At 32.3% G+C, this 27,173-nt stretch overlaps 1 protein-coding gene across 3 annotated transcripts in view; it reads left to right on the top strand.

The window, feature by feature from the left end:
* LOC106683743 (N-deacetylase and N-sulfotransferase sfl) overlaps nt 1-27,173 on the top strand; it is a gene marked incomplete at its 3' end in the record, with an annotated part of 703,925 nt that overhangs the window by 375,100 nt on the left and 301,652 nt on the right. For all 3 annotated transcript variants that reach the window (XM_067044629.1, XM_067044627.1, XM_067044628.1), the window contains 1 exon segment: nt 16,221-16,261.

Below are 27,173 nucleotides of genomic sequence, written 5' to 3'. Positions count from 1 at the left end.
GATCAGGACACACAGAAGTACCGAGAGGTACAGAAGTAAGGTAGACGGAAGAGAGAGCAGGATACACTTCGACGAAAAGAAGTTCAAAGAAGGGCCAATCAGACCTGGAACGTCATCTCTTAGGCCAATATTAGGCTAAGACACACCACGACATGCATCACCGAAGCAGTCGTTCAGATATGTATTAGACAATAATTCATAATGTAAACAATATTTTAAGGCAGACCATTTATCTGAATAATGATCCAAAGGTGATTTATCTGAATAATGATCAATTTTTAATTTCATTTTATTGCAATCATGTAATCGAGGTAAATAAATGCTTAGTTCCTTTTATGTAGTTTATATAATATTATACATTACCGCCCCTTATTATATTCTATAATTAATGGTAACAATATTTTATAAGTATAAAAATATTTAATTGATAAACAGATTAACACAAAAAATCCTTTGGAAAGGAATTCAATATTAATAATAATTTTGCAGGACTTAATCTTAATTAATTAATACAAATATATTTTTGGATTAGGCCTTTAGCGATTATTCTGGCATCTCGAACAACAGTATACATAGCATATCATTATAATAAAAATAAATCCAATCCTATGGTAATGATTTAGAAGCAGTATTTCTAATAAGGTTATATTTTGTTGAAAAAGGAATGAGCCTGGAACCTCTCACCTGCTCCTTTGTCCTTAGGTTACAATTATCTATTAATCCCCATAAGCTGTGAACTGGGAACATGTATCAGTGGCCGTGAATCAAAGGGGCCTCTCTCTTGGGGAAGGTGATTCTGGAATTGTTAAAGAGGAGTTATCGCGGTCGGGCAAACTATTCCTAGGGTCATATTATTGTATTCCAACCCCCTTCCTACCCCTTGTTCCCTGTGAATATCCCAACTGCTGGTGGGTGTAAAGCCCTGTTCTCCTCGCTCTGATGGAATAGTATATAGGGATCTGTATACTGTCTAGTTGTGGTAGTAAGCCCTCTAAATATTAAATAACTCACGAAGTTTGCGAGCTTTACATATGCAGTTTATTTCTAATCTACCATTGGCAATAACAGTTTTAATTATTGATCTGTAATATATTTTTCCTTTTTTTGTTTATATTTGTTAATAATTTAATCATAATCCTGCACGTGACGTTTTAACCTACATTGTCGGCCATCTTTAGGGCTAGACATGTTTGATAAGTGTAGAACTAAGAAATATCGATTAACACGTTTGGCTTATTGGTCTACATTTTGTCAGTCTTTTGTCAAGGTTTAGTCCTAAGATTATAGTTGAGGTAATTAGGGTGAAAGGTTTGTTGGACCATTATTGGAAGTTGAAACATGAGCAACTCCAGATCAAAAGGTATTTTGACTATCTAATTTTGCCTGCCAGATTCGTTTTGATCCGGAAAAAGAATTTGAATAAAATTAATTTCGCAGTGAATAATAAGCTTGATGATCCAGAACTTGTTTATACGTTGACATCTTGCCAACAAAAATTTATTATTCATGTGTGAAATGGAATTTGATCTGTCTCATATGTTATTGGTGCTGTCTGTATGTTGTTTTTATTTTTTTTTTCATATTCACAAAAGATTAATTAAATAGTAAATGTGAAAAATCTCTTTCTTCAACTTCTTAATTTAATTAATTTGCCTGAAGCATTTTTTGTAAATTTAATCCTTCTAAACAGAAATATAGGTGTTCAAAAAGATTACATAATTTTAGTGTTGACTATTAATTTAAACTAGTTGTTAGCAATTATAATTTATTTATTGGCCTTTTTTATTTTTAGTAAAAAGAAACATTAACCAGTTATAGGCATATTATCTTTAAAAAAGAACGATAACAAAAAATAATAAGAAAGATCATAAAAGTTTTATTTTCTGAAGTTATAAAATTTATCATTTATTAAAAAATAAACACTTCATTAAAAGATAAGAAATTTTTTTCCTTCCTTATAATTCTACATAGTTTTAAATTTCTATGAGTAATAAATTTTTATAACTTAGAAAATGGATCTATTTTATTTACAAACGTTATACATAATCTATTTAAATAGCAACAACTGAATTTCTTTGTTTAATTTGATCCGCCCCATGTTATGAATGATGTATGTTGTTTTTATTTTTCTTCATATTCAAAAAAGATTTAATATGTGAAAAATCTCATTTTTAAGAATTCTTAGTTGGACTAAGCATTTTTTCTGAGCGTTACAAACAAAAATATAGGTATTTTTCTGTTTACATAAATTAATTTTGTAGTTACTATTCATTTAAATGTAACCTCTAAAACAATTTGTTTCATTTTTTCACCTGGATATATTTTCAGAGAAAATATACCGAGAAAGATAAAAATTTCTGTTTTTAAGAAAACTTAGAGGGGTAATATTTTTAATTTCTTAAATTGAACGTAATCAAGTCATACTTTTCAGAAAAAATATGGTGCTTCATTCAGCTGATTTTTGGGTTAAATTCCTTTTTGTTTTTTTAATTATTTATTTATTGATATTCACTACTATTACAACTGGTATTAAAAAATATACAACCAGTAAATTTTATGTTAGTTATAAAATTACATGATACAGACATATGTAGAATCTACTCATCGATAGAACTTCAATAGCATTTCTAGAGAAGATCTTGAGGCCATCTTCTTTTTAAACGTCTTGGAGAACTATCAGGTAATGAAAGAGAAGCCAAGCTAGAAACAAGTGGATTTGGGTGGTTGGGAAGTTAATCAAGGAAGGATTGGTATTCGGTTCATTTAAAGTCATATAAATGAGTCTTTTCAAATTTGTTGGAAGTTTAGACCGTTTGTCTTTGAAATGTTGTAATAGTCAGAATCAACGAGCAGTTTCCTGTCTTTCTAGTCTTGTATGATGTATGATCCATGTATCCAGCCAGATGTAGTCCTAAGTAACGAAACACTTCAATAGGGTTAAAATTGATGGTAAAATGTTATACTAATATTAAAATTGATGCTATATTTATTAAAGTAATAAATTTATTAGTTTTACTAAGGGGTTTACAACTTATTTGTTTGGATAATCGATATACTATTAAATTAGTCTTATAATCCTAAACTTTAAAGTATGTAACTTTGATATTTGAAGAACGAAAAAATGTTAATCTTGTCATATATTTAATACTCATGTTTCAACATAAGTACAAATCTAAAATATAATTAAGTTAATTGGACAAACCCGATTACTAATCCGTGATACATCATGTATGTATGTAGTAATGTATCATACATGCGTTTAGTTCCTGTTATAAATTCTTTTATTTAACACTTCAACTTTTAATATGTTGTGTTTTTAGTATAAAAGAGCTCATCTTGAGGACTTATGCTTCCACCGCTCCCCCCTTCGGCGGAATTGAATATCATTTTCGTGGATTTCCCAGAACTTTCCCTGGTCTTTAGCAGTAACACATAACGAAATTAATTCGCGAGCGACAGTTAATTTATACAGAGGCGCCTGAAATTGAAAATTTAATTTGATAGTGCTGTTTAGTCTCATAAATATATCAGGCGGGGATTACCCCGCCGGGGCCGGATTTAAATTTTCTCTGACTTTAAATTAAGCCGGCTTTGCTGATATTTTAAAGCTCTGCCCTCAGTTCTATGTTAAGTTTAATTAGCCTTGCATGTCTCCTCCTCATAGATCCATTTTTAAAAATAACATCGAACTATGAATATTTCGCCATATTTTTCATGTTATTTTTTTTAATGATAACTTACGTTAAATATCACTAGTTTAGACAGTGATTAATAGAAATTTTTTGTTGGAACGGTAACTGCACGAAAGGTCTATTTCGAATAATATCATTTTATCATGAAATATGAAGAATGGTGTATGTGATATGTAATTTAGAGGATGCAGGAGAAATAACAATAATTTTTACCTGGATTTTCCTTGAAATTCATAACTCGTTTTCGTCTCATGATATAAAGCCTTTTTTCATGTTTTTGTTTTTTAATTAAGCAACTCGTTTCAGTTAAACAGGTCCTGTTGTCATTAGTATTCAAACATTAATTATGTTTTAAAAATATTTATTTTCTTCAAAAGTCTTAAGAACGTTTATTATTTAAATGTTTATTATTAGTTATGGAGGTTGAAAAAATTAAATTAAAGATCGTAAAACAGGAAATAACATTTTAGGAAATATTTATTACTCAAAATTTTCATTTTTAAGAATTATTTAAGTTATTATAAATTAATTAATATTACTTAACTAATGAAATTTAAACATGACATTCATGCTAAATGTTCAAGATGATTAACTTGAACATTAAAGTAGTATGTAAGTTGATGATGGACCCATTTTAGTTTAAATATTTGTTGGTTCTAATTTACGTGTAAGCACTTTAAAAGAGGGAAGGGTTATCTGATGTAACCAATCTATTTTAACCAGAGTCTTGAATGAAAGTCAAAGCCCCAGGGCAGATTCGAACCGGCACCGCTGTAGACTCGATGTTGCTAAGGTGACGCTCCATCTCCTTCGGTCAGAAACGGCCTCTATTTCTATTCCTTGGAATACACCATCTCTTTACTGTACTATCTCTTCTTGGTTCTATATTATTTCCCTCTGCTTCTCTTCCCATCTGGTGTGCACTCGTGAAGTTGAGGTACTGACTTCCATCCTCATTAGGTGGCCAAACAATTCCAGTCTCTGAATTCTTGTTGAGATCTTCTGATTTTTTCCGATTTTTATACGGATTCCTGATTTTCCTATACCATCTACATATATTGGTCCTTAATATTTTCCTTCTAAACTGCACAATAGACCACTGCTCTTTTTATCTATAATGCAGAATACAGTGGCATAGATGCCCACTGGTTTAAATTGTATTTTATTTATACTGATCACCCTACTCTTCAGAATCTTGGGCATGCCGAAAAACGGTCTGTTCTCTGGCATTGTATTTTTCTTTTCTTTTTTCCTAGCTATTCCGTTAGTATGGAACCCAGGTACTGGAAGCTACTCACTACTTCGAAGCTGCGACTTCTTTGCTTATAGGCTTTCTATCTTCCTTCTGATATCTTATTTTGGTTTCCATGTTATTAATTCTACCCCTAGTCTAATAGCTTCAGAGTCGAGATTTCTAAAGGTATCCTATGTAAAGTTTAGAGACCTTTATGGAGTCCCTTTCAACAATGGACACATTATGGATCTAAACTATACAAATATCTTTCAATAGAGTGCATCATTCTCTCTTAATCAACAGCTGCTGATATATTTGTGCTCCATCCATCAGTATCAACTTAAATGACAGTAATTTAAATGACCTATCGCATGGATCTATCTATTACCATTGCCTCGTGTCGCTGATCTACAAGCACTTAACGTATTACACTGATGCGGGTATTGAGAGTAGTTTGTTAATCTAACATAATATGGTCTATACAAAGTCAGGTTTCACACCTTTCTACAAAAATGCTGTGTCATTGTCTCTTGTCTCCCAAAGCCGACCCGCATTAGATGAACTGTGAGACTCAGGTACCTTTTTTTTTTATCATTTCAAACATGAGGGAGGGTGGAGTGTTTATCTAAAGGTTACTACCATATTCTAACTATGGTGAGAGGGTCAAGTTTCCTATACGTGGGACCGCAACAAAATAAAAGTTGGCTTCTCCGGCTGAAATCGAACTGGCGTCTTCACAATTCCGAGGTTTTTGAAGTCGACGCCTCAACTTACTTAGCTACAGACAGTCCCAAGAGCCGCATGTTCCTAAAGTATGGTGCCAACAAAGGCCAGAAGATCTTGCGTCTAGTCCCCTTTCTAAGATGGATCATCAACGTTTTCCTGAAACACTTTTTGTCAATTTTTTAGTGTACAATTAGGTTAATACCATGATATAATTAACAAAAAATTCTTAGACAAAGAAAAAAGTGGAATTTTAACAAAACTCTGGTTAACTTTTATTGAATTTTAACAAAATTCCTGGCCTTCGTTACCATATTATTTCTAAGACTTTTTAGAATTAAAATTGTGATAATTAGGGGCAATGAAATGTTAATGAAGGATAGAGGGAATTATTTTTTTTTTTTTAAATTATTTTATTTGAAATACTGATTTTAAATTGAAAAGGTCTTTTCCTCTTGATTCATTTTTTATTTCTTATTCTTTTAGGTGTAATTATATTTTTTTGATCATTGTACATATTTAAGGAATATTTTTGGAAAAAATTACTCAGGCATTTTATATTACCTATTATTAAGATGCTTCTAATATCCTAATAAGCTTAGTCCTCAATAACTTAATTGTCCTAAAATAATGTTCAAATGTTTTGAAATATGAAATCTAGACAGGTACAAAAAAGAAATAATATTTAGTTCTTAGATGTTGGTAGGATGATAGTTTTTGCAAATATAATTTACCAGTATATTAGGTCCTACTGAACCTTGTTAGTTTTCCACATCATTACCTTTACACACCCTTTTCAATTTCCGGGACATGATAACATAAATTACGTTTATAGTGCAGACGCTTATAGTTCCTCAATATATTCTATATCTCCACTTATAAATATAAATTTACATATTTTTTTTTTAAATCTAAAAAAATAACACATTTCAGTAATTGACTTAAACAAAAGTATTGAAATAAAATGTATATATTTTTTTAATTCTTTGAGTGTATGTCTCCGATCACAATTCGACTAAAATATTCAATACAAAACTAAAAAGGATTATAAATTTCCCATAAGTAAAAATTTTTATTCGATTTTGTAGTGAAGTCTATAATTATATAATAATGGAAATACAGTTTATCGTAGATGAAATAAAAATAGTGGGGAGAGGTGGGGGGGGGGTTGCGATCGGCATACACTCCAATGTAATATGAGGTTAAATTGTAGGCCTTCATCAAGGAAGATGAATAAAAAAGTGGTATACTAAATTATAACTGTAAGTTCTTGCGTTCTCGCGCGTTTTTTGACGTGGTTTTTTCGTAAGGCAAGTTCGTCACTCCCACGCCTATTTTTCGTGAGTGCCACCCGTTAGCTAGCGGGCCTCACAAAGGCCCGGGGGAAGGTTGTGAGTGACTTTTGTATCATGTTGTGCTTGAAAAAAGCCGGAGTGGGACCGGGACTCGATCTGACAACCTTCGGGTTGGTAGACTGGGGCGTTGCCACGCTGCTACCGCTGCCCCAGTATACTAATAATGATGGATATTTTTGATGACCATAGGAGAAAAACTAGTTTGTTTTTTTTACTAAGTTATAACAGAATATAATATAATTTTTAACAAACAGAATTTTGAGATGGTGGAGTATATTCTGGAAAAACGATCTTAAATGCTTCACTATCGCTTTTAAAGAAAATGGGAAAAACTAGTTAATCTGAGCTAGGTAACATGCTTAATAAATTACTGTTATATATATATTTTTTTTTACTGTAATACATGGGATACCCGATATTAGACCATTAAAACAGAAAGATACACCTTATTTTTCTTATCTTTATCTACCCAGACGAAACTTTGAAACTACTCCGATTTTATCACAATATTATTTTAAATTAGAAAATTTTAATTTTAATTAAATGTTATTTAAAGCGGTTTTTACGTATTTGTGTACTATAAAGCTATTTTTATTTTTTAACTCTGTGGTAAAGAGTATTAAAAAATCATTTTGATTTAGTATTTAATTTTCCTCAACATCCAGGAAAAAGTGAGACGCCTCGTTTTACCCTGTTAATTTAAAGAGTTAGGTATATGAAGGATTTTCTAAATAGCGTTTCTCTATTTGATAATGATTAACGAACATATAATATAATTATTGTTTGTCAATCTAAATCAGAAGATAATGATACCTATGTAATGATAATTATTCAAAAATATACTGTCTGGGTTTTAACAAATTACCACGATGAATGTTCGTAAAATAATAACGGAAAAATCATATTCATCTTTATCATCACATGAAAACAGGCTTGCTAAATATTAGTTTTGACTTCATTAATTCACCGTCGTGACACGGATTTCATTTATTTCAAATCATGATGTACCCCACTGCTTCAAACTAATCACTGTACATCCCTTATTTATAATCGAAAATCGTTTGTTAATTGAGACGAACGAGAGACTATTAAAAATAATGGACGACGAAAACAGAGACATTTTTTTAGAGTCGGAGAACCCTTAAAAGTGTTAATCAAGAGAAATATCGAAAAATCTTATCGATCGCTGACTTTACTTTCTCTTCTTTTATTGTTTGAAAGAGTAAACAAAAAAAAGGGCTAAAGTATAAGTATTTACAGAAAAATTAATAGTGAGCTTTACGGGATATGTTTTAATTGTTTATATGGAGCCCTACATATAGGGCAATTCATACAGGTAATATACTTTATTTCTCTATGCTTTGTAGTAAAGCAAGCGAGGCTTGGAAAATGAAGTGGCTTAGGACAGGGTTAGTAACCTCGCTTAAAAGATACTAGACCCTTTAAAGGCAATTCCCTTATGGCTTCATAAACTTGAGGCCCTGCGTCGTCTCTTCGCCCTGATATAGGGGACCTCATGCTGCTCTACCTGTTCTCTAGATGTTTTATATTTTATGTCTCTTTTTACTGAAGTTAATAAATTTCTATATTCAAGAGAAACTGAGGATAGTAAAAAAAATCAAAGGAAGGCTGTTGTCCTCGGTGAACGAGATAATTATTAAAATTTCATTATAAATTGAAGAATTATCACAAAGAAAAATCACTTTGATAATTTGAATATGTTCTTTTCTATAATAACGTTAGTAATCGACCGAGTGAAAAAGAATCCTACTTCAAATTTACCAGAATTTGAGATTTAAGTTATAAGATAATTTTCTCATTATTCGTTCCTTTCTCACTGATAGATTATTTGAAGTAAACCACAATGGTTCCTATTCTCCCTCATCTTTCAGTCCGCTGGTGTTCCTCAGGGTAGTATACTCGGTCCCATCCTCTACACAATCTATACAGCAGACATCCCAACCAATCCTAACACTATCCTCACCACGTATGCCGATGACACCTGTGTGCTCGCTATTAGTAATAACCCTATAATTGCATCCCAAATTCTTCAATCCCATATCACAGCCCTCGAAGAATGGTGTCGTAATTGGAGGATTAAAATAAATTTTAACAAATCCCATCAAATTATCTTTACCCTACGTCGTAAACCTACTGACTGCCCTACAGTATACTTCAATAATGTTGCCCTTACCCCTGTTGAACAGATCCGCTACCTTGGACTACATTTGGACAAACGACTAACCTGGAATCCTCACAAGACTGAATGCCAGCCAATATAAAGTTTCATCCCAATTTGTACCTTTCTCAAAATTGGAGATTTTATGTTTGGATATACCAAGAATCTAAAATCGAAAAAAATAAACAACAAAACCTTATCTTATAGTTTGCAGTGTTGTTTATATAATGCATTTTAAATGTACGTAGTAGGTCAGTTTAAAGATGTACGATTTACATAAATCATTCTGTTTTTTTCAAATGGATAGAATCAGTTGTACAATTATTGCAATCTGTATATTTGTTAGGCATACCTTCATGAACGTATCCAGTGGGAGGGAGGGTCATGGGGCAGTAGGGGTAGTAGCCCCGCTCCCTCGTTGTGAAAAAAAATATTAATTAAAAAATATTAATTTAATCAAAAAAATTTTTTCAAGCAAATACTAATTGTAATAACCAACCAAATACTAATAAAGCACTGCGACAATTAAATACAATTTTCTTAAAATTTTGGTTTCATCCGCCCTTTCCGTGCTTAAATGTCACAACCTGGGCCCTGTTTCATAATAAAGTACAAAATAATACTATTCGTCTAGTAGATTTATCTTAATTCAATTACTCAGGCTTGTATAATAGTAACTTGTACTTTAGTATTTTTTAATTCCTGTAATATCACTAATAGTCATCCCTATCTTGAAAAAAATGAGTATTATTTATTAAATAATATTAGTATTGTTACCAAACTAGTTTCTACACTTCTACTATGAACTAATACTATTAGCTTTCATTATGAAACATTGCCCAGATTAACTATGGCTTGTCCCTTCTCCCTAGTTTTGATCCTGTGGGTACGTCCTTTCATACCTTTGATATTCAAGTCATAACAAAGCTACTTTATTATACAATACACGAATGCAATAATTAATACAGTAGGATGAGTCTGTTATGGACAATTTTTAAATTGTCTAATTTTTAATCACTATATATAAAGCACCAACTTACTAGGATATTAGAGTTTTAAAGCTCCCGACGGAAGTATTGAAACTTTCGAGTACAATAAAATGTTCTTGCAATTATTGGATGTGTATTACATTTACTGTTTTTACTAATAATTCATTGACTTAAATGAAAAAAAAAATTAAAAATATGTTTATAAATATTTTTCAATATGCAATTAAAAAAAAAAAAAAAAAAAACCTTTCTAGATATAATTTTAGCGAACCCAAGTAGGGTAGGAAAGGGGAGGAGACTGTCATTGAAAAAGTTTTGGCGTTACCCCAGAAAAAGTTGGAAACTTTCATAGATTAACAGTTGAAAAACCAACTGCATTAGTCAGCAACATAAACTTTTTTAAATTTTATTTATTCAGTTTTATTTAGCTGGTTCTATAATACAAGGGTCAGTGGCTACATACAGCGTCATGTAAAATTCTTTTATAAATTTTGTTATTTAATTATTTTAATTTATTTTGTATTAGCTATTACCTGCTTTACCCAACTTTCAGAATTGTTTGAGGAGACACGAAAATCAAGAATTATCGCTATGGTTCAAAATTTCAGAATAGCTTATAACAATAAAGTAATAAAATAGATGATAGCGATATTAGTAATCTATTTTTTTTAATATTCATTTATTGCTATTTACAACTGTACATTATAATACATCTACATTATAATACATCTGATCTAAGTTAAATTGGAGTGTTACAGGCGTGTAGAGAAACTACCCATTGGTATCACTCTAATGACATTTTACATTAGCTGGTCTCGTGGCCATCTTCTTTTCAGGCGTCTCGGAGGATTGTCAGGAATGGAAGAGGATGCAAGATTAGAAACTAGGGGGTTTAAGTGATTAGAGAGTTTATAATGGAAGGAGTGATATCTGGTTCGGGCTAGATCGGTTACATAGAGAACATTAAGGTCTTTATGTATGATTTTATTTTTGACAAAGTAAGGAGCATTGAGGATTTTACGAAGGATTTTGGATAGTAAGGATTGAATACGAGATGAATTCGAAGGTTTGGTGGAGCCCCAAAGCTCAACTCCAGATAGGCCCTATTACAGTCACGTAGAGCAGTCTTTTGTATTGTGTTGAAAGTTTTGACCGTTTGTCTAGTAAGTGCTGTAATAGTCGCAATCCACGTGCAGTTTCCTATCTTTTTAGTCTGGTGTGAGGATTCCAGGTTAATCGTTTGGCCAAATGTAGTCCAAAGTAGCGGATCTGTTCGACAGGGGTAAGAGTAACATCATTAAATGAAACTGTAGGGCAGTCAGTAGGTTTACTTTAGTAATCTAAAAAATAATAAAAATTCGACACGTTAATGTAGGATCTAAAAATCATCAAATTGCAATGACCTATTCTATTATAACTTTTGTAATCAGAATAATAGGTCGAAAAATCAAAATAAAAAATTAATTGAAATTTCGAAAATTCAATGAAATTTTTATTTTTGTTTTACGAAAGTAACAGTTAATATATCATTGAAACTGGTTAAAAAACATTGCTGTTATTTAGGTGCACCTGAAAACATTATTCTTGTGAACGGAGCAAAAAAGTATTATATACTTATATAATTTCAAAAAAAGTATTGAAATTATATTATAATTTCTTGTAACATAATTACTGACTAGGATGAATGAACTCGTTTTGCATTTCAATTGCAGTTTGTTATAAGATCTCCCAGAACCTTCGTCCACGTCACCCACAGATGGAACCACAAGAGGTGAAGCATCGTACCTGTCAGTTGGGGGAGCCTTCGTTTACCGTTATTAATTGCTTCTCCTGTCTTAATTAGTCCATCCTCCACTCGTCTTTGCGGCATCTTCTCTAGTTTGCGGTTTCCTTCTGTGGTAACTCCTTCTAAATTACTCTCTTAGGCTACCGATTAGCCCTACTACTGTTAGTAATCCTCAAGGACCTTTCCCCTCCATCATGTGTTAAGGTATGTGTTTACTCCTGGATCTTTGTTTCTTGAATAAAAATTATCGTTTTTGAAAAACGTAGCTGATCTAGAGTCTCAAGTTTTGGAATATTAAGTGGCGCATTGTTTAAAATAAACTATCAACTTAACATTTCTGTGATGCACCTTAATGACTTTGAAGAAGTAATTCATGATTTTAATAATCATAAATCAAGAAAAGTACGTACCTCTTGTAAATGTTAATTTTGTTTTCAATGTTTTCAAATATTAAATAAATGATTTCAACTAGCTTGTTGAAAATAACGTAAAGTTGTTTAGATAATAATTTGATGGACACCTTCACTAATACGAAGTACCCATTTTTAAAGATAAAGCTACCACCAACTTCAACTCCACTTTATTCACTAAAGGCGACCTTATCGCTGGCATGGTCCTTATGAACTGTGGAGGAAATGGAAGGTTCGGTAGAAGAATCTATGACGAGTTATCGGTGTTGAAACTTCGGGTTCCCTAAGTGTTAATTACTGTATCTCTAATTACACATGCTAAATATATATCTAATATATTAATAACTATGTTTGATCATATCTGCTAGTTCAGTTCGACCGTGCTGGGGTGCTCTGTTGTACATTGATTTATTGGAATATTTTTTAATATATTTATTTTATTATTATTAGTAGTAGTAGAAGTATTAATATAATTAATATAATATACCAGTATTAATATTATTTATAGTGCAGATAATTTATCAATTGTTATTATAAGTTTTTTTTAGTTATGTTAAAACCGTTGGTGATAATCTTAAATTCCTGATTAAATAAAACCCGTATCTTGGTTTAATCTTGAGCAGGAGTATTCACGAGTCCCTTACGAGTTTAATGAATTTAGGAAGAATTTATAGTACAGAATGCTGATAATGCTTCCGCTACTTTGAAGTTTTTTTTAATTATTATTATTTATTAAGTTATTTGGAGAGTTGGAATACAAACAAAGCAGGCTCCACCATCTATAAATAATCATACAACCATAGAATATTAAAGCAAAGTAATGAGAAACAAGGAATAAAATAATGCCAAATTATCACTTGAGCTCCAGAATATGAATTATATTACTTTCGCCTGTTTTATACACTTTGCTGACTGAGCATATTTTTGTCAATACTACGATATTTGTATACATTTTAAATATGAAGAAATTCAAATTACTGTTGAGGTTTGGTGGAAACTAGAGCTAGGGAAAAAAATGAGTCTATACGAAAATCCGGTCTTTAGTTATGAATTATTATGGTAATATTAAATAAATTAATGTGTCCTAACTGCTTTATTAATGAAATGTACTAACATTCATATTAAATATTGTTCAAAATGATTATATCAACTGTCTGGCAACTTTCTTTCACTGCAGAAGTAGCCGAACTGCACATTATATGTGTTATTCTTTTACAAGTTTAACTATCCTTCTCCTTAAAAAAAAAAAAATAAGATCATTGACTTCTTGTTTAGTTTAATTAGTATTGTTCTTTTTCCATTGTCGTTTTCTTTAATGTCATCCCGAAAACAAATCCAGTGGTGTCAGAAAGACCCTGGCACTAACACATACCCAGCGCCATTTAGCCACTGCTGCGGTGTGGGAAAAAAAAATCTAGCCTATTTTAATTCTCAAGCTAATAATTTTCAACTATTTTTATTTATTTAATTTAATACCAGATCGGCCTGGTGGGCCTTTCATGGTTAATGTAAGAGATACATTTTTTTATATGAATATTTATATATTTTTTTTAAAATATGACATTTATTTATATTTCATTAATCAAGTATTTGGGACACATATTAATCTTCTTATTATAACCTTTATAATTTATAACAATGTATTTCTTTAGACGCTAATATCGCCTATACAATGCGTTATTGCACATACCTTCATAGTGAATGTTTTTCATGTTTTTAGATTCTTAATTAATTAATATTTTCAGTTATAATACTCAAGCCTAAAACATCCTATTTCGGTGATTTTTTGTGGCATACGAAATGGTTTTAATTGAAACATTATTATTTTTGGAAATGTGTTTTTGTTGTTTTGTGCTGTCAATCAGAATATGATGTATGTCAACTACCAACATTACTTGAATCGTTCGGCTCCTTATTAATTAATTTTAAATTTCAACTCTTCCAACTTAACTTGTGTACACCAGTGGGCTTAATAGATAACCAAGGATCCTCCAATTTTTCAAATCCTCATTTGGTTAATTATGTTTGTCTGCGCCTCCCCTCCAGCTGCAGGAGACGGAGGAGAGTTATGAAAAAGCAAGTTAATTTATTATTATCCGGGGCGAGGGATTAACGACAGAGGCAAGTACTAACAGAGTTAAGTGGCGGGTTGTAATCATTCAACACACACACACACGCCGCTGTCTTGGTTCCCATTTATCTACGCTAATGGCCTACATCCTCTATCATTTATTTCGTCTCATCTCAACCTGCCAGAGCCCTGCCTTGTCAGTCTCTACAGCCCTTTTTATTTGTTAGCGGTGTACGTAGCCGGTTGGAAGGGAAGGTGGTCGAGTTGAAGTTTGAATCCACTATTTTAACATATCCATGATTCCTCTCCTAGGACTGTGCACAATACCTAAATAACATTAAATGTTCTTAATTTAATTATGAATTTTTATTTTACATCGTTCTTAGGGTTAACTTTGTAATTTGTATTATTTTTGTTCGAGAAGAAATCAGAGACTTCTCTTCTTCCTTTAAACTACTTTCCAGGCAGTTTGTTCATTATTAAGTTCATTGTTTTAAAAATAAATTAATGAACAACGAACATCAAAATTATACAACGATTTCAAATAAACTAGATCTACAGTCACCGTATATGTGCAGATGAGATTGAGGAATCTTGTCGGCTGTGTCAGAACGGCGTCAGAATCAATTCAGCACATAACATCAGGCTTCCAAGTGCTTGTTGGGAAAGAATATTTACTAAGGCACAACAATATGGCTAAAATCGTCCAGCAAGAGTCAGCAAAAAATTAAAACTTCTGAATGACACCAGGCATTATTAAAAGTACACCCCAAAAGCGGTTATTGATAGACGGGATGTCATTACCGATCACACTATTCCTCATAATAAACCCGATATTTTTACAATCTCTGAGAGAGAAAACTGTCCATGTATTATATAAATAGGCTTACTATCTGATGTCTACCTTCAAAAAATGGTAACCGAAAAAAATTGGAAATATCAAGATCTAGGCGAGGAATTAAAACAATTTTATAAGATTCAGAAAGTAAGGATGTTATCTTTGATTATCTCAACCAATGGTCTGATCATGGAGACAACTCTGGAGAACATTAAAGACTTTAATCTGTCATTAAATATTCTGAAAATTGTGTTGTCCGGGACTGCCAGCGTAATGAGAAAATTCATCAATATTAAAGATTCAATTTTTCTAACCTCACCCTTCACCTATGTCCTGGTAGGTACTTCTTCCGGTGAAAACCAAGAACAAGCAAAATTCCTAAATAGTAATAATAATTTATTAAATTGGAATTTAGTAAGAGTGAGTCCTATTTAAGTTTGTTAATTATTAAAAGACGCACCGGGGAGAGGGGTGGCGTTCATGAAATTTTAACTGTGATGGAACTTGGCTAAAACTAGGCTAAACTTGGAATTAAAAAAATAAATAAATTTAAGGTTTCTTTTTTACCTTTATTTGATTATCTTATGAAGGGTTCCATTTATGAAATTTCTCGGGTCATTTCTAATTTTTTTAATACTTTTTTTTAAAAAAAGACATTATTATTTAATAAATGATCTTATATCAAGTCAGTGTAAAATGAATACGAATAACTCCACATGATTAAAAATAGATCATAAACTGTGGAGAAATTGTGTAACTTTCTCATCTACTAACTCATAAGTTGGACATCTCAAATGGTCGCTCAGACAAAAAAATAATTAACTTATTACTTAAAAATATAAATTTAAAATATTATTAAGATGCCTGAATTGTCCAACTTTTGTATGTTCTCATATTTTTAAAGTATTTTACTTTATTTATTTATCCTTTTCTTTTTTTTCAGTTGGTTGAACACCGATAGTATTGAATCATCGAATATTGAAGGTATGTTAAACTTTGCATTATTTTCAGTTATCCTTATTTCCTAATATTTTTGTAAATTACTCTTATTTGGTTGAATTTCATGTGATGTGAAGTAAGATCTTCATTCCGTAATGTTCTGAAGACAAACTACTTTCGAGGATTGAAATTATAGTGTATTGAACTAAGAAACAATCCTTTCGACCCTTATCCCTACTGTTCTGAGCTCGTTAGACTAGAACACTAGATATAATACTGAGAACCCCCTCTATATAGTGGGGATTTATCACTTGTTTACCTCATTTGAAATGGGACCACTCCTAAGATTCTACTCCCTGTTGACAAACATTGTTGTAATTCCCCTTCCTGTTTGCTTAGTGGCCATCGACAATAACAATTCTTCGGATGACTAATATTTGAAATGAAAAATAGTTAGCTATTCTGGGACTAGGTCCCTTTAGAACAATTAAAAATTCAATTTTAATTTTATAATAACATTTATTGGCCTTAAAAAAGTGTGCCCACACTTAATTATAACTTATATACAGAGAGAAAAAAATAGATTAATTAAAAAGCTGACTAAGTAGAAACAAAACAAAAAGTTAATTACAAAATATCTATACAATTTTAATAATGGGTCAGATTGGTGAAGCAAAAGGTAGTGAAATATAAGAGATTTATACGAGGAAAGGGGTGGTATGACGTATGTTAGAGGGAATGGAGTTCCAGAGATATGGAACCCGGGTAAAAAATATTTATCAAACGCAGCAATTCGGTGAGGTGGAAGGTTGATGTGAGATAAACGGGATTGGACAAAGAATTTGAATTGCAGGTTTCCTAGCGTATAGGGGGGGGGAGGGGAGGTGCTGAGTACTAATTGCTTGGAATAGAAAGGAAGCTAGGAAATACTGGCATCGGAAGGATGGATAGAGCCACTTCAGCTCGACCTAATACTGGGTAATATTCTGGATTCTCCAAGATAACAGCAATGCGGTAACACAATGCTCTTTTTTCTTTTTTTTTTTTAGGATTTGTAAGATAGTTAATTGTAACTAGTTAATGTTTGTTTTTTTGGTATATCTTCCGTCTTCAATGGCAAGATACCATAAATATGAATTTTTCTTTTGAACTATAAGTATAGCTATGAAGTGGATTTTGTTCTAGACTTATCTTTTTTGTCTTATTTGTCCTTCACTATAAGATGTGTCATGGCCCGTAAAAAGAATGATAGTTTCTAAAGTTCGACGTCAATCGAAAAATTGATGAATGGTATTATAGTTGTTTTTTGTTTATACACATCGGTGGCTCCCAACATGATCCACGGGCTACATCTGGGCCACGAGAGCCCCAAATCGGTGGGCCGTTGAAGGGTCTGTCACCACATATTTTTGTAAGGGTCTTTTGCAGGGGTGGCCAACTTTTCTTTTATATAAGGTCTACTTTTTATCTTATAAGCGTGTCGCTATCGACTTGTTGTCATAGGAGTAGTCTAAGGGGGAAGAAGGAGTGTGAAATGCATACTATGTTAATACACTGTGTTTCATTATTAGGTGCATTCTAGGAAGGTATAGAAAGATAAGTAATCTATAAGTTGAAAACTATTTTTTAAAGCACTTAAAAGTTTTCGAGACATAGGTTCATGAAGGAAATAAATTTTCAGACCCAACTTTTGATAGCAACAAAACAAAATTGATTTTCCGACACTTTTCAAAGATAGATTGCTACTAACTTAAAATGCATTTTAATTTTTTTAAACAGCTGCAATGTATAAATTGTTGTACTAATTGTCCGTAAATATGAAATAGTTGTTATAAAGCTGCACAGTATGGATGGTTTTAAATATTTCACTCGCGTTTTTTTTTTTGAGGGGGGAGAAGGAAAATGTATTTACTTTTTGCTAATCTATCAATAGCTCACTGAGTACACATCACACTGAACTACAGATGTGCGGCTTATTCACCTTCGTAAAAAACAACTACAATAATTATTAAAGGACCAAAAAACTTACATCCAGAGGAATTAAAAGAACATGAATAATTAATAACTTATGATCCATATAATATATGTCTGATAGTTTGATTTTTTGTCTTCTACAACCGCTTCAAAGTCTACGAAATTTCACCCCAGATATGGCGAGTGATCGACGATCAACCCAAATTGGTCTCGTGATCGACTTATTGGCCAACCCTAGTCTATTGAAAAAGCTATTTTATCAGTTGGTTCTCCTTATGGGTATGGGTGTTAGCTCAAAGATTCTAAAAGGTAAATGTACAATAAAAGTTATTACGCACATTACTCATAAGGTTTTATTAACCTTATTTTCAAATATTTTCCTAAGGGGTCCCCTTTTCTCTAATGGATGGGGTACACTTACACATGGTTTAATTTCTGGCTTAGTGGTCCGCGGATTTTTTTTGGTTTGTGAACCACTAATGTACATCCCTATCTTCACATTAATATTGCTACACATACTTCATATTAATAGTCTCTTTTTATTCACTACTGTAGGATGATGAATATTCGAATTCAATTAACTGCATAGCGATTAAGGATCTGAATTCGTCGTTTCTAAAATTTGCTATTCGTGTAGTTATTATAAATTACTAATAATTTGTTTCTTTATGCGTGTTATTTTTTATGTTATGTATACTAAAACTACTTTGAACAAGTTCAAGGCCTACTCTACTCTAACAAACTCTAGCAAAGCTGAGCCTTGAAATTCAGCCACCATCAGAATCATTTTATGAGCTTAAAGTGCTATTGTTCATTTAACAAAAGAATAAGAGTATTTGATTGACTAAATGGGTTTTCTAAGTTGACGGCTGTTGTGCAATAATTCTCTTGAATGTTATTCAGTTTGACGGCTCCCTTGAGGAACAATATTATTATTCCACATCTGGGAGTGATGATCCTCCGAAGAGGCAGACAGGTCCATTGTGAAAGGGCTTTGTTTTCCATTTGACATTGACTTCAGAAGCTAGGTTTCCTCCCCCAGAGCTCAGACTTTACACTTGACAAACTTTGCTCCAAAGTCCTCCCTTTAATACGACCCCGGGCACTATCTCTTCCATTTCTATAGTGAAATATAATTGTCTGACCCTCGAATGGGCGTGACTCTTGTAATGCTTTCTAGTTTGTGTAGTGCTTTTAAAAGCATTCGAGGAATATTAAATGTGAAGTATAATTCACTTGTTGTCCTATTAAACTTTTGATTGCATGTTCCTTATACATCTAGACAATGGCACAGCCGATTATTATATGTTTATGCTTGTCTTATATTACTGTTAGTTTTTTCCTGTACTTCAACGTGATATTATCTGGAAGCTTCGAATCTTATTTACTCGTTCATGTTTCGTTGTTACATAGTACAAGATTCTTTTTCATTAGGCAGGTACTTTATTATCGGTCTTCGAAGACTCGAACATTCTTCTAGTCACTGGTTAATGACTCATCTTGTGTATATCTTATACATTTCAGCTACTCTGCTGAATTTTGGAGAGCTCTTGTTTTAGAATTTGCTACGATTTTAGAAGAGGCGTTAACAGGGATTCGTGTGGCCTGTAGAAACCACATTTAAAATACTAACCTGTGGAATCTATGCTTTCCCTCCAACCCCTTCCGCCATTGGGGATGACAGAAAATTGAGAACCATTTTTGATTGACTTATCTGATTTGGTAGAACTTGGTTAACCTTTTCTATTTGGTAATTCAACTGGAGTATTTATTTTGTTACTGAAACTTGTTACCTCTATTGGTAACCGCCTGGTTTTAGTTATTCACCATTAGGAACGATCATTAATATATTTTTTTTTTTGTTTTACACGCTTCTGAATATTTTTAAATTGAAAATATTATTCTATGGTTTTCTACTAAAATTTATGTTGTTTTTTTTTCTTAAAAAACAAAGGAACTATCTTTAAAGGTTGGTAGGTCAAAGTTTGAAAATACCTAACAGCTTGTAAAAGACTCCATCTATTTTGGCCATTTTCTCACTTATATACTTTTAGCGCTCTCGATAAATTTATTAGTCGCATTATTTTTACAATTGTTATACTAATTAAATTATAAATAAGAATTAAACTCAAAAGTTTATCTTACATGATTAAATTAATTGTTTTTTTTCATATACACGATTATTATTATTATGGGACTAAACTGCCTGCAAGAACTCGGACCTCCTCCACAACAGCCAACCAGTCTACACAGTGTCTTGCTTTCTCCTTCCATCTGCCAACCTTCAAGAGATTCAAATCCTTCTCCACATCGTCCAGCCGTCTGATCCGGGGCGTGCTCTTATTCGTTTTTCATGTGGTTTGCCATAAACCATCTTTTTGAGTATCCTTTCATCATCTTAACGTGTCCTAACCATCTTAATCTTCCTCTTTTAATTGACGCCACGATGCTGGGTTCCCCGTACAGATTTATCAGTTCCTCATTCCTTCTTCTCAATACCCTTCTCTCCCAGGAGTTGAGCATCTGTTCTTCTTTTCTTGTCAAGGGCCATGTTTCTCCCCCATAGATCACTACTAAATGACCACTCTCATCCTTTTAGAAAGAGCTCTAAAATTCAGTATTTTCTGCAATGAGAAATAACATTTATTTCCTGCTCCTATCCTGGCCTCTATTTCGCTCTCCAGTTTGTTATCATCTGTATCCAGGCTTCTCAGGTACTTAAACTGTGGTATCTGAACGTCACTTTGCTATTTTTTTCCTTATCCTCTCTTGAGCTCTTCATTCATCTTAAGGCCCAATTCGTATGCTGCTTCTTCGAATTCCTGGAATGTTCCTTTTAATGCTGCTCGGGTTCTTGCGGCAATGACCACATCATCTGTATATTCATACAGATATCATACATTGCTCTGTATAATTATATTTCATTGGTGAATTTGGCGAAGTTGTTCAGTCCATCTTTAATGCTATATTAGGTTATTATTTATTTATCTTCCTAAATAATAAGGCCTTTCTAGATTAATAATATACATATTTACATCCTGTTATAGATATGTATCTCAAAATATTGTAGTTACTGTACAATAATACCTACCTCCTGAGTAGAAACATCGAGGAAACTAACTTATGCACTTGGTAGACGTTTTTATTTGTTGACATCGTCGTTAAACTTGATAAAAAAAAAATACTAACTAGAAGAATTCCTGGTATAATTATTTAAATTCATATGTTTCCCGATTCACTTAGTTATTTTATTCAGGATTTTGAAAAGATAATGCCTGTTTTCTGTAACGGTTTTATAAACATAATGACAGGCTAAACAATAGAGCGGCCGGCTTGACGACAGAACAATAGATAAGTGTAATTACTTCTAATAGGGGTTGGTGGGGGTTGGGGAGATGGGAGTGGGAAGTTCTCAGCCGGGCCCCAAACTGCTTAACATTTTCCTCTTTTTATTAAAGCCATCACTTTTCCTCAACTTTCTCTCATTTCGACTGAGAGCTCAAATGTGCCCTCAAATCTGAAACTGTCCCAACAGTTTTTGGTCCTGATTAAAACGGCGCAGTATTATGATTTATGGAGTTTAATATCCATTGGCGTGAATATCGCCGAGCCAACCGAGAATTTGCCCTTAGAGGGTCATGATAATGATTCCAAAAAGAGTTAATAATTATAGCTTTTAAAACTATATAAAAAGTTATATACGTCATTAGGAAATATCATAAAATAAACATTCCATAGAATATTCTAAATAGGAGTATTTTTTGGATTGAGGGTGAATTAAAATAGTTGAAATAATAATAATTCGTTATTTACTAGTGTTTTTCAACTCTAAATAATTCATACAGTCACCTAATACTCTCTCCCATTTCCGTCTGCCACTCCCCCCTGACCCGTGACCCCCTCCTCTATTTTATACGGCTCTGTGCCTTGATGTTCTGTATTGCGCTATTGTATTGCTTTTAATATTCCACGATGTGGGGTGAAGAAAATATCATTGGATTGGATCTAAAAATTAATTGTTATCTTTAGTGCACATACTCAGCCTCTACTGGGTCAGCACCAGTGACGCAGTGAGAGGGATAGAGTAGGCTAGTGAATTATCAGGTTGAGTATGTAAATATTGTACATAATAGTGCGAATTTAATTTGTGTTTTTATAATTTTTATTTGATTTATAATTCTAGTTCGAATATTACTTATTTATTTTGTTCTTATTTCTCTATGTACATATTTTGATTATGTTTCTTCTTATTTGTTATTCTGTTTTGTGCAAATAGGTATATTTTTTATTTTGGTATGAATGTGATCATTAATCACTATTACTTAGTGCCCAATGTTGTGGCACCTTGTAATACTTATGAATAAATAAGTAATAAAAAAACGTAATAATAAATCAAATCAATTTATTAAGAGTAAAAATCATACTCTTTCATTTATTAAAATGATTTATTTCAATTATGTATGAGATGACATACCCTTAAGTATCAAAATACTTTATCTGCCAAAATCAGGATAGAACGTTGGCAGTTTAACTTTAAAATCTACGTGTTTTTTAAAAAAATTTTCCCCGCGTAGAAGCTGAAGCGAAAGCTGATTTTTAAGATATTTAAAAAAGAAAAGTGGGTTAAAACTTGCAGAATTCAGCACGTGAAACTACCACCAATGTGGCTTAGGTGAGTTGCCTTAAGTGAGTGTGTTCAGAAATATACATGGGTAAGGTATATAATAAATAAGTATTTAAGGCTCCTGTGTATGATTAAACTCCATGTTTTACTACCTTCCTAGCTGCGGAAAAAATCCATCATACACGCTGCAACACTTGACCAGCTCAACTAGAGATTTGGATTATAATGCTTACAAAAAATTAAAATTTATAGAAAATTATGGAATTAATTGTGTTTTGACGCCATCAGATACACAAAATTTGGAAATGAAATATCCTATAATTATCTACCGTAAATTAGATTGTACTGTGGAAAGTGGTATTGGGAATTATCGCAAACCTTTCAGCTATGGTGACCTTTCTCGGTTACTTGCTTGCCTATTGTTTAGTACCAAGCCTGCGTTCAACCCTTTCCATAGAATCCCGTGTATTCAATGCTGTTCGATACGAGCATTGAATAGATGCCAATGTTTTCGGGTTAGCAAACATCTGATTATTCGCCTCGTTGAAAGATGCCTATCTTTGACGAGTACATTTATCAGTAAATTGATTTACTGTCTGTCAGATGCATCGCAGCTCTCCTGGCGAGCTGCGAAACTGGTAGGGCTGATATGCGTTGGCTCTCCATCCTTTGTCCGGTTTTCAACCTTTGTAAACTCAATGTTGTTATCTTCTCAATCAAATTCGATAGCTCTCTAATTGTATTTCCTGACTTTGAATTAAAATTTTATTGTAAACTCTACTGGCATACTCTAATACCCACTAGAAATGTTCATATTTCTCCATTTACTGAAGGAAAAGAAATGGTAACATAAGGCTGCCCTGAATAAGTTTATTTCTTTTTAGATTTTATTTATACAATAATAAGATTATTGTCATATATTCAAACAATAATTATTGTGTAGATAGACGTTGGTGGACCCAGCGGGGGGCAGAAGGGGGAAGCTGTCTCCCCTAGAAGTGAAAAAATATTAATTTTGTAAAAATTAACTTTTTTGCTCCAGCAAATACTGATTGTGGTAACTAATAAAGTACTGAGACAATTATGTATAATTTTCTTAAAATTTTGGTCTTACCTAAACGGCTATGGCTTCTCCCCCCCCCCTTGGATACGCCCTTGTACATATAAGTAGTAGGTTGATAATTAAGGTGGTAAAAAAATATGTGCTACATAAATGAAGCTTATGTGGAGTGTTTACCGATATAACTACTAAAATTATACCGAAGGAAACAACTGGAGCTATTAATGGTTCGCAAAAGGGTCAATTAAGTGGTATGGGGTACAACAATTAGTAGATGCAATTCATTAACTAAGCGGAACATTTAGAGGCTTAGTGTCCGCGAAGATGTATCCAATAAAACATTTCATTATTCTCTCCCAGCTCCAGAAACAGTCCATTATTCTCTCCCAACTCCATGCCATACACAAATACAACCATTATCAAAGTAGGTTGTAATAAAGAAGTCTAGGAGCTTACTGGCATTTGGTGGTACGGATTTACAGAATTTTCCAAATTTTAGGATAACATTGGAATTTCAGGAAATTTAAAAAATATGGTTATTCCAAGGAAGATATTCGTGAAAATCAACTCTTTAAATGTCTAACTTCGGATTAAATTTGCATCCTAATTGCTACTACTTATTGGAACAGTGGCTCAACTTATTACCTGCCATCCAGTTAATAAAGTAATTATTCGTGTTGTTCTGAATTAGAGATGTGTTAGAGATGATAATTATATATTCTTTGTATTTTTTGTAGTGATGAATAATAAATGAAACGGTTTTTTTTTTTCGCTATTGCTTTCACGAAAAATCTTCTTGATTATTCATCGGTGCTGCGGTATTCTATTCGTGGGTTCAACCGTACCACTTTATTCTGATTGAATTTTTAAAAATTAATCAATAGATTTATTGCTGTTGTTTTATAAGTGTATTAGCTAACGCAAAATATTTATCCTCACATCTAGCTTCAAATATTTATAGGTGTCATTAGAAGTTTCTTTTTTTTACTCTATTTTGTTTTGCTTTAGTTATTATTTGTTTTTCATTAATTTAATTGTTTGCCATATTCTTGAATGCCATCTAATGTTCAGCCTAAATTCAAACATAGTAATTTAAAAAAAAATTATTGATTCTATACGTTGGGTTGTAACATGCTTATAAATTTACTTCAGTTTGTGGTCATTTATTTAACGATGATAAAAGGTCCTAACTTTTATCATCTTTAAAAAACGTTCTACTGATATTTTAAATTTGGAATTTTTGAATTAATAATTCAGTAAGAATGTTTTAGTCAACGATTATATTTACACTTTCATGTCAGTAAATTTGCGTTATATTGTCGGTGTCAAGATATGCAAACTGTATTGGTACGGCTTGAAGGAGCATATCTGAAGGGAAATCAGAACCCAGGTAAACTTTTATGGTGATTTCAGATTCATGGGAAAATGGGAGAAAAAATATATTTGTCAGCATTCTTACCTGTATTCGAGACCCCGAAGTGAAATTGTTCCGACGTTTATGACACAGTTTAACATATATTTTGTGGAAATCGCATTGAAATGTGAAACCCATTAATTCTTAATCTTTCATCCTTAACAATCCCTGATAATCCTCCGAGGCGTCTGAAAAGAAGACGGGGACCTTCTAGTTTAAATTAATGTTTGAAGTATCACCAATGGGTGGTTCCTTCCCAAGATTTTCAAGTGTATATGAAATATACAACATATTTACTTATTGTATTATTTTGTACAGTTGTAAATTACAATAAATAAATAATAAAAGAAATTGTATTTAGTTCATTTAATCCATGTTATCAACATTCAATAACTAATTCATTCAATTCACGAAGTATTCTGTATGTTATTACTACTACCTTCATTCCTAATTTTCTTTTCCCTAAAGAAGTCTTTTAATGCCGACTGCAGCTGTTAATAACTTTTTTAATTCTTTTCTTTAACATCATAATCTATCTAATCGTCGACAGAAACCTCTTAATTAGGTTTCAACGGTTAAATCCTAACAGTATACATTGCCATCAAATGCTTCTTTACAACTTCCTCGTTGAGTACTAAATTACTGTCTAAGATAATTTTCTTTTATGAACAGAATATAATACTGAGAACTAACCTTATGTTAATTACTTGAAAAGAAATAATTACAAAGCATAGAGTGAAAACATTTATTTTATTGTTTCTGTTTATAAGTCGGACATGAATTTCTGTAAAACCGAATACTGTAAAAAATTAATTTAATTATTATTGTTTATAAGTGAACATGAAAAATATTTGAGAAATAACTAAAGTTGAGAGAACGATAGTTTCCACACTTAAATTGTTGAAATTTATTAAATTTTTAAGTATCCATATCCGTCAGATTCACTGTTGGAACGGGCAGTTCGCCTTTTTTGTTTTGCGGGAGAATGTTTGAAACTAAATTACAATTGGTCATTCTAATAAAGACACTACTTTAAAATTTAATATCTGGTGCGGTGCGCCAATACTTACCCATAACCATAACTAACCATCCTTGAAAGTAAAATTTTCAAACAATAAATTTTAATTTTTCTATTCCTACAAAAATTCTTATTACAGGTTTCTCGAGATACAAATTACGAATATCAACTTTGTTCCAGCCGAAAATACTGCATTTTGTAAAAAAGCCTTGTAGTACTATTTGATTGGCATCTGGAGAGATTGCGACCATTGGTCTCCCAACGATTTTCCATTCTCTATTTCTCCATATTTTCCCCCATTACATAATTATGTAATTCTTTTGTAGTTCATATTTATTCATTTTTATTACTATTTATTATGGAAAAAGGATTAATGATTTCGATGAAACAAAATTAAAGGTATTTTAGAAGTATATATTTTGAAAATTGGGCATTTAAGTTTTGTTGAAAACTAGAAAGACAAGAAACTGCTCGTTGATTCCGACTATTGCAACATTTACTAGACAAACGGTCTAAATTGCCAATCCATTACAAAAGATTGGTCTACATTACTGTTATCAGGCCTATTTGGACATAGGGAGTTGGGCTTTGGGGCTCCACTAAACCATCAAATTCCTCCAGAATCCAATCCTTACAGTCCAAAATCCTTCGTAAAATCCTTAATGCTCCTTACTTTGTCACAAATCAAGTCATCCATCAGGACCTCAATATTCCATATGTTGACGATTTGGCCAGAACCAGATACCGTTCCTTCCATAATAAACTTCTCAACCACCGAAATCCACTTGTTTCTAACCTGGCTTCTCCTTCATTACCTAATAATCCTCCTAGGCGTCTGAAAAGAAGATGACCTCGGGATCTTCTCCT

This window comes from Halyomorpha halys, unplaced genomic scaffold (genome assembly GCF_000696795.3).
Source record: "Halyomorpha halys isolate HHAL.00 unplaced genomic scaffold, Hhal_1.1 Scaffold511.1, whole genome shotgun sequence".
In the NCBI taxonomy this organism is placed as follows: Eukaryota; Metazoa; Arthropoda; class Insecta; order Hemiptera; family Pentatomidae; genus Halyomorpha; species Halyomorpha halys.
The sequence above is the reverse complement of the archived record's forward strand: the minus strand, read 5'-3'. Positions and strand labels throughout refer to the sequence as shown.